A 9,726-nucleotide genomic window follows, 5' to 3' on the forward strand; every position below is an offset into this window, starting at 1 on the left:
ACCGTACCTACTGTATGAACTATGACATACCAAAGTATGCTGAAATATATTAATGCTTAATCAATATGAGATAAGCCTCCATTAATGCATTGTTCATATACTAGCAGCCCTGCGACTGCTCAAGTAATGCTGCTGTAAATTTGGGGATTTAATACAGGTGTCAATTAATGTTTACTTCAAATGTAAATTAAACAAATCCAAGCAAGCTGCTGTACTGTTACATTAAGCTTTAGTAAAACAATCTTTGTGCCATGGACAGTATGTCCTTGTAATCTTAGATTATCTTACAGGAGATAACATTAGGTAGTCAAGCAGTCTTTGGCTTTTATCCAACAGGACCACAAACCCAAGGTTTCCTACTTGCACTTCACAGCAGCACCAAGAGACGGAGCAGTATTGGAAAACCATGTGTTCATACAAGAGGTCAAAGAGACAACCCTTTCTGGTAATATTGTACTGTGTTTTATTGCATTCTCCTTGTACTCATTTATGTGATGTAGATCAAGAGGATCTGTGATACCATAAAGCACAAGACCCCAGTTAAAATGGTTTGTAAAATGTCATAGAACTCCAATTTATTTGCCTATAATTTGGAGCCTATATATTTGTAATATTACATGGATTTTACACCGATACACTATATACGGTATAGACAGTCACAATATCATCATTAGATGTCAAAACCGTGCATGGGCCACGATACAACTATTATATTCAATATAATATATTGCATATGACACAGTATTATATGCTGGTCAACAATATCTAGGGCTATTGTATATAGGGGTTAAAGTACAGTATAAAGTGACCCTTCTATCCATCCACTGAATACTGCCAATCAATATCATACTCTTTTTGTTTGAGAATTTTCACTTGTGTTGATTAGCTCACATTGCAGTCATATTATGTTTTATTATTGTGCATTAATTCAACCAAGAGATATTGACAAAATCACTCATTCAGCCTGAACGCCCAAGAATTGGTCGGGGAATGGAAACAACAGGCTCCTATTACCAGTATGAGGAGTTATGCCTGTACTGGTGATCTTAACATACTCATTGCTGGACCTTTGTCAGATTATTATTATTATTTGTATACATTTGAAACTAAATATATGTGATTAGTGTATCTCCCTCAACCCCACATTTCTAGCTGTGGATGATATCTATGTAAATGGTGCTGCACCTCCACTAGCAAGACATCAATGAGGTTATTGGAAAAACTAGAAGTGTGGACTGCAATTTCATACTTGTTCTTAAACCACAAAGCAAGTCTCAAAATTATGAAATACCTTGGCTGCATGTTTTTATAAAGATTCATGGCCTAGCAGAACACTTTGCCTCAACAAACATGACATTAGCAATAGACTAAGTAAACATATCACATACAAATTATTGTCATGATATTAATTTAAATTAGATGAGGTCAGGTGATCACAAGCCGGGCCTCGAGTCAGATCTCTGATTTTTATGTTTTTATTTTGGAGTTAAGCCAAATCCATTTGTCCTTCTTTTGCTAAATAACCCACTCATTATAAAATAAATGTTGCATCCATATTGGTGCTGAAGTCATCAATTACAAACAGCAGATTGAAAAACACAAACTGCCAAGAATATTTATTTTTTTGGGGACTATGGAGTTCTATGGGTAGAGGGACAATTTCTTTTTGCTACAAAATTGATACCCACTAAAAAAAAGTACAAGAACTGTTTGATCAGGCAGTACTGTATGTGTACACACACCCCACACAAATCAGTAGGGTTCTGTGTTTGGAATTCAACTTTGTGTACATTAGTATTTGATTTTTTATTTTTTATTTTTTTAATACTGCGGTATCAAAGTGCCAATTTAAATGTTTGTTCTAAATGTCTTGAGGTATGATTCTGTGTGTACTCAAGCTAAACTGACAAGGTTGCTAAACCTACAGTTTACGATTTCCAATCAGTTAACCCTAGAGCTGGCAGAGGAGACACTACACAATCAATCATAATCTTAGATTCCAGTAAAGCTTGTGAAATTAGTTAAAGAGAATGAACTTGTTATGCCAGGGAACATCACTTCCATTTAAGATGCTCTTGTCACTTTGGACAGTTACAGTTTGAACATTGCTGGTGCTAGATCAGAGGTATTGATGGAGAGCAATACCATAGCAATCGATTTGCAACCATTTATAGCAACTTGTAAATCTTCATGGAGTCTGCGTCAATATTAGCTGAAAGCAAAAGGATTGGGTGGGATGTGGGTGTGTCTACAGTCTATAGATGCACTGCCTGAGAGAACATCTTAAATGCCTTATTCTAATAGGGCAGTACTTGCATTCCTATCTTACATTTCTGGGTCTTAAAGCATATTAATTGCAATCATATTCTGATGTAACAAAGCTTAATATCTGACCACTTAAATCATTTAAAAATTGTTCAATCATTTTCTTGCTTTTTTACTGGAATGGCTTTCAATGCTATTTGTGTGCTGCTTGTTCCCCGATTCCTCTGGGGACAGGAGTTGCTGCTAAACAAGTTTCATTTAAATATATATTTTTTTTTACACAAAGTAAACCAATCCCATAATAATGTGCAGTGACTACTCTACTGTAGGCAAACGAGGTACACTCTCAACCACTTGCCAGTCTGAGATCCCTGGTGTCTCTGGACATTTCACCAGACCAATGCTTCTACATGATTGGTATGCACAAAGCCAATGCCTAAATCAGGACTGCAATTATTAAAGTTGATAGCCTCTACCTGTTGTGTACCAGTAATGTATTCATGCAAAGTGGTTTCTATGTGTGACTGAGTGCTCACAGGTGAGATTCATCTCTTGGGAACTGAACCACTGCTGAAGAGGGATGTTTTTTGTTTTTGTTTTTTTACCTCTGTTTGTGAAATAGATATGCCGCTCTTTGGGAAATAATGGAAAAAGAAAAGCACATCGAATATAGAGAAACTGTCATTATGGCTGATTCACGGCAATCAAAAGGTGTAGCCAGCAAGTCCAACACTTTAGGTTCTTTATAATCTGCTAGGAACTTTGAACATCTGAAAGCTGTCCTGCTGCCAGGACTACACTGAAAACATGGCACTAAATGCATGCTTTAGACACAATTGCTGCCTTTGTTCCCTTTTCAAGTATACCTGCTGAATAAGAATAATAATAATAGTCAGAAAAAAAAGAGAAAGGACACCAATGTGCTAAAATGACACCATTTCCATAATGCAGTTGACACACAGGTTGCAAGAAAATTTGTGAAATATAGCTTCTCCAGGACCCCTTATCCTATAGCAGACAAGGGGTCCTAGAGAAGGGGATTCTCTCTTTGCGGCTAATCATGGCAATTAAATTCACTAAAAAGATACCATTGTAATAAAATAGCTGTATCCTGAAGAAACTACCCTTAAAAAAGCCTACCATAGTAAAAGCATAGAAAAATGTAATACAACACAGTGAAAGCATGACAAAGCATACAGCAAACTTTGTGTGAGAAACACCTCAGAGCACTGTACATATCAAATACAAAACTACACTACTAAAATGAAATACTTACAATTTCTCTCACGCATGAAGGCAGTCGCTGAAATACCTGTCTGCTTCACTAACTTACCTCATTTTCAAAAATATTCCCTTTCTCAACAGGACGTTTGGGAATAAAATAAAATATAAAGAAATAAATATCCAGGGACCTGACTGTCTGGATATATAGCCTGTAAATGCTGCTTGCTATTGATCCCATCCCACTGCTGTCACACTAGATTTAAATGACTAGATTCATAAAGGAGACAATAATCCGCCAACAAAGAAAATTCATTATAGAATGGTTTGTCCTCTGCATAATCAATATCCTGCTCAATGCATCACTTGTTTCACCGTCAAGTCAGTACTACTGTCAGGTTAAAGATTCTCATTCTAATAGTGAATATGTTTCCAAGGGCAGCTTTAGGATTAGCCCAGTAGCTTTATTGGCTTAGCTTTAGACGAGGGAGTTAGTAGATGGATTCGGCAAGCTTGCTCCAATATACTGCAAGCTTATCCATCTTTCCTGTTATCGATTCAAACAAGGCTTATCTGTATTTCAGGCTGGAAAGCTTACATAAAGCTTGCTTTGAGTGAAAGAGTGGCAAAAGGGTTTCAGCACCCGAGATGCCAACCATCAAAATCCCTGATATTCTCACTTTGGACTTAATCCAATACTGAAACAAATTTGGTATGTTCTGACACCTGGGCTCTGATTCCATGCAAAATTTCAGCAGATATATAATCTTCAAAAGAAGTAAAATAAATGAATAAAACAATGCAGCCCTGTATATTGAGTGGCTGTCAGAGGCAATTCCCAACCTCAGAAGCTTGGAAATGGAAAGGAGTTCTCTGATCTCTGCAATAAGATCAGGCTCTAGTGTTCATCCTTCCTCGTTTTGAAGTGAGCCTCCTTTGTAAAGTGTATTATTTACAGACATTTTCCTGTTTCATCACTTCTCCTTTTAATTTGCCTTCAAAGTCTGACCTCTTACAGAAGCAGGGAGAGTTGCCAACTGGAAAGTGCTTGGCCTGGTTGCAAGAAAGATTCAGCCCATTGTTTTTTGTACTAGTAAAATTTGGTCACTCAGCTATCTCCTCGGGAACAGGACACACAAAAAGTACACTTTCTTGATAATATGACATGAAAACAGAGAACACCAACAAAATACTAGAGTTTAGTTCATATGATATGTATCAGTTTCCTACTGTATTGCCCTCTATGTTTACTTGAAATCACTCTTTCACCACTACAAGGGGAGGCCCTCTAGCAAGGGTGGTAGATCATCAACAGGTTTGTCAATTCAGCACATTTAACAAACAATGACATTTTAGAAAAAATATACTGACACAATTCTTAAGGCCCAAGTTGCATAGATCAGCTATATGTCAATGTACCAGTCGCATCCAATCACATAATTTAAATTTATTGAAAACATTTAATAACTATCACTGTAGCACAGTGTGACAATTGGTCAACTAGAAACAGGTCTAATACATAACTGCACACATCAACAAAATACTATACGATAAGGTGCCCCAACCTCAGAACACTAGAGCCCTTCTTTCCAGCACACTGAAATAATAATCGAGATCCAGAGAGACACAATATGTTACCATAATGACTTGATGCCCCATGCCTGGAGTCAAACATATGGCTCTTGTGAAGAGGTCTGACACACTTGGTCATACTAATAGTGAAATCATGGTAAAATGCCAAGGGGTACAGCACAGTGAAAAGACTGTATTCCAGCTGCTAACCAGAACATTCCAACACGTTTTCCACATCTTATTAAAGTATGTCTGACAGTGCCAATTGGTTTCTCACAGGGAATGGCAAAAGTTGTTTTTTATTTGTGCAGAAACTTACACTGTGGTCCACATTTATGATATTACACCTGTGGCCCCCAAATTCACCAGATCTGAATCCTGGAGTCTCAATTACATTATGAATCAATTAGAGGAATGGGTTAGTAATCAAAACACATCATCTGATTTAATAAGAATCATATTGTGTCCACCCATTTCCTGTTTATACTGTACAAATCTACAGGTACATGTCAATATTTTTTTATTTTTCCCCCAGGGTAGACACTGAAGTCCCAAGTCATATGACTGAAAACTTCCTTTTGTCTAAATGTGTAGTAGATACCTCTACAGTTTACTTGTAAAGTTTAAATTTGTACACAATAGAGGATCAGTTAGAAACCATGTAGAATAGGAATTTAGGAGAACAAGGGTAAGAGAAATGTCTGTATTTTTTGGCTATGCTGTTAAGCAGTCAATAGCTGTAAAAAGTCTTATTGTATGTCTTTAAGTGCCTTATTTGAATCAATTGGGAGAATCAATTTGGCTTGTGTCAGATTTATTGTATTGTTTAGGCTTGTAGCTTTTAGTGACCATACTGTTACACAGCTCAGCCCCAGGTTTCTAAACAAACAAACAAAACAAAAAAAAAACACTGCTTTCAGCCCTACTCCCACCTCTCTCGGAGGATACAGTTATACACATCAGGACGGTTTATGAACTGCAAGGCAGTGTGGCACAGCCAGGGATAAAAGAAAACAAGATGTTAACTCACTGCAATGAAAATGACGTCTGCAAGTCTGGAACTAAATTGTGGACTAGAAAGATGAAAGACTGACTCAAAATATAACGTGGGGCATGTATTATTTTATCTACCCCTCAGTTATCAACACACTGAAATCTGTGAAAATCTAAACTGTTGTTGCTTCCTGGGAACTAGATGGAAGTTGTAGGAAGGGATAGTTACATTATTGTTGGGAGTCATTCTAGATTTATACCGTACCATTACAATTATTGTGTTTGTCAATACTTTCCATTAAATCATTATCCAAGTTTCTTCTTACTTCTTTTCTAGAAAAACTGCCTTTACTTGCTTCAAAATAGGGCCCTAAAGTTACAAATTAAAAAAAAAAAGATGGTTGGAATGTATGGTTTTGCTTTCCTTTTTCTGTTTATCCGTTATCCTATTCGGTTATCCCTACTTTTCTATCATACACGTATTTGCAATACATCTTGTTCGAGTAGCCTCTGGTAGGACTAATTAACCGATCGCTCCAAAGGGAGCACTAAATGGGGGGCAAGGTTGCATATCTCTGTTTTAAAACATGCATGTTGGTTCCGCCCTTGAGGCATCCGTCAGCTTGATGCATGCAGGCCTTGAGCACTTCTTTCGAGATGTCTGGTTCAAGACACTAACTCATTCCCAACTCCCAAAGCCCCGGGACTGAAACAAGCCAAGCTATTGTTATTTATAAGCCAAGGCTCTGGTCTTTCTGTCACAGCAATATGTGTGTAATGTAACTGTCCTGGTTGTCAGTTTGAATAAAATCATGTATACCAAGCATCACTATTATAACACATTTATTTTCGGAAAAAAAAGGTATATAAATGGACATTGACGGAATGTTTTTGGTTTCTTTTTAATCAATAGATTATTCATCCTTGACCACGACACACTTGAGTGACTATGACTGAAGCATATGCACTTAATTAGTGAGACAGCTGATTGGACACTGGATATGGAGCGATTTCAGCTGTTTAATTACAAGCTTGAATAAAAGCAATAAAGAAAAGTCACAGAAAAAAACCCAATATGCCACATCTGTCAAGAGAGCAGCACCTTCGTGCAATCGGCATGTTGGAGGCTGGACTAGGGCAGTGTACTCTGTCTCGCAGTCTTGGGTGCTCACAGCCAGCGATTTCAAACCTGGCGAGACAGTATAACCAGACACACTCTGTCAATGACAGGCCACGAACTGGGAGACCAAGAGTCACAACACCTTCCCAAGATTGACAGATCATTTTGCAGCATCTTTGTGATGTCAATTTTTAATCAGCACAATAAAAAGTTACTGCACCTGCTCTAAAACAGAGTTTGTCATTTTTCGATCACATCTAGTGAATTTTATCCAAATATAAGTGATAAGTTTATTTTGATGCTCAGTACAATTCTCTCTCCACACACAAACACAGTGCACACACATACAACAGAGCCACAGCTGCAAAATGTGCAGGTAAACCATCCTTCTCTGTGTCATGTTTTACTGTCTCTGTGACAATTACAGCTGTCCATCATGTTATTCTTGTTTTCTTCCCTGGATTACAACAGTGATATGGATCTGCATGCCGCTGATTAATACAGTTGGGTAAATCTAATTTGTCAGACTTTTTTTTTGCTTAAACTTGCTTAAAATTTAAAATAAACCAAAATAAGTAATTTTTATCCACCAAAGTATGTTTGTGAGCCTGTTAAAATGAAACCATTCACGTTACATCTGGAAGCTTAATATTGGGCTGGGCAAACAAATAAGTTTGCAGACATAAAAGCTGCACTGAGATGTAGTCAAGTACAAAACTGATTCCTTTTTCAGTAGAAAATAAACACCCCCCCCCCCCCCAAAAAAAAAAAAAAAAATTACAATAGAGTCTTACTAATAATTTACCAAGCAAACCAGCCAGTAGCACAGACTTCAGTTGAAATGAAACCAATTGAAAATGTAATCACAAAGCCAATTTCTATATTCAAAATTGCTTTGTTAACCTTTTTTGCACTGAATTTAACTTCCAATGCATTTTTCATTTAGTTTGGGTGTTAAATCAATAATAATAATGATAATAATAATAATAATAATAATAATAATAATAATAATAATAATAATAATAATAATAATAATAATATCTCTGTTTCAGTAAAAGTAGAACTATTGGCATATACAGACATACTCCCAAGGAAGACAACGGATCTATTAATAGTATGTATTTTCTATTAAGGAAGATAAGGTTCCTACAATATCCGCTGCCGTCAAACTCCCCTACTTTGTCAGGCTTCAGATCTACAAGTCGTAATTAAAAAAAAAGATCAGTCGGGTGAACCACAGCGCAGACTGCCCCAAAAACCGTTGCAAGACAAATATCCAATTTGCATGCCCACTACCCAAATCCTTTTCTAATTCCTCAACCCAATGCCTGGTCTGTTATTAAAAAGAATACATGAATGGGTATTTTAAGTAAAAGCTTCTCAAATTAAGGAATGACAAACATTCCAGATTGTGGGCACCTTAAAAAGTATCTATGGTATCAGTAACTACAAATCGTGATTTTTAGCAGATCTAAATAAATAAATAAATGAATAAATAAATAAACAAACACACAGGACATTTTCCAGGTAACAAGTCCGGTATCGAACCCATGTTCAGGAATGTAGTAAATTAGTTTCTGTTTTTCTTTATTAAAGATCAGTTATCATCTGCATCAGTTACTTCATTACATAACAGATCCCTGGAAAAATAATGAATAGTGAAAAATTACTGTGAGCCACATCCAAAAGATTCCCTTCAACAGCTGCTCTGAGGATATAAATACCCAGCACCCCGACCATAAGAAATGCCCTGGTGTAAGATTTCAATTTTTATATATTCAGGCTTGGTGCATCCTTGAAATGCTCTTTGCACACTGGAGTCAATGGATGAGCAGTCTTATTTTCATAAATTTTCAACACCAGTACTGGAAAGTTACCATAGTGGGAATACTAAACAGACAAGACAGTCTCCCACTCAGTATGTGTGCGTTGAATGTTAGATCAAGTTTATATTCCACACCCAGACCTAGACTGTCACATGCATATCAACCCTGTTCAATCTGTGGTCAGTACATTAGGCTTGAGAAGATGTACATTTCAAATTCAGCACATATCCATTCAAATGCTGTTGCCAAATGCCAAAAAGTAATTGTCTACCATGTTTGTATTAAATATATATTTTAGGTACAAAAAGTGTTTGACAGGCCTGTAGTTTTATGTTGAACATAATCAATGAATCAATTAAAACAAGATTAAAGGGTGTTTTAAAATAAAGCTCACGTTAACTTTTGTGAAACATTTTGGACAATACCAGTTGAATAGGTGAGGACATAGTGCTTTGAAATATTTCATGGATGATGTATGTTTTTGAAGATGTCGGTGCTCATTTAACAGGAAATGCATTGACCTTCTATTTGTATTGGAAATATTGTAACAAGCTCAGAATAATTCCAAGCGCCACTCAAAGGCGCCAGGAAAGAAAAAAAACAAGAAAAAAAACAGTAGCAAGGTTTTAAGTAAGAGCTTTGGTTTTGCCATCACTTCCCCCTGTAATCACAGACACTCCCATCAAACATAACTTAATGAAAGGGCTGCTAGACAGTTATACTCATTTT

The sequence above is a fragment of the Acipenser ruthenus genome, chromosome 22 (genome assembly GCF_902713425.1).
Source record: "Acipenser ruthenus chromosome 22, fAciRut3.2 maternal haplotype, whole genome shotgun sequence".
NCBI lineage: Eukaryota > Metazoa > Chordata > Actinopteri > Acipenseriformes > Acipenseridae > Acipenser > Acipenser ruthenus.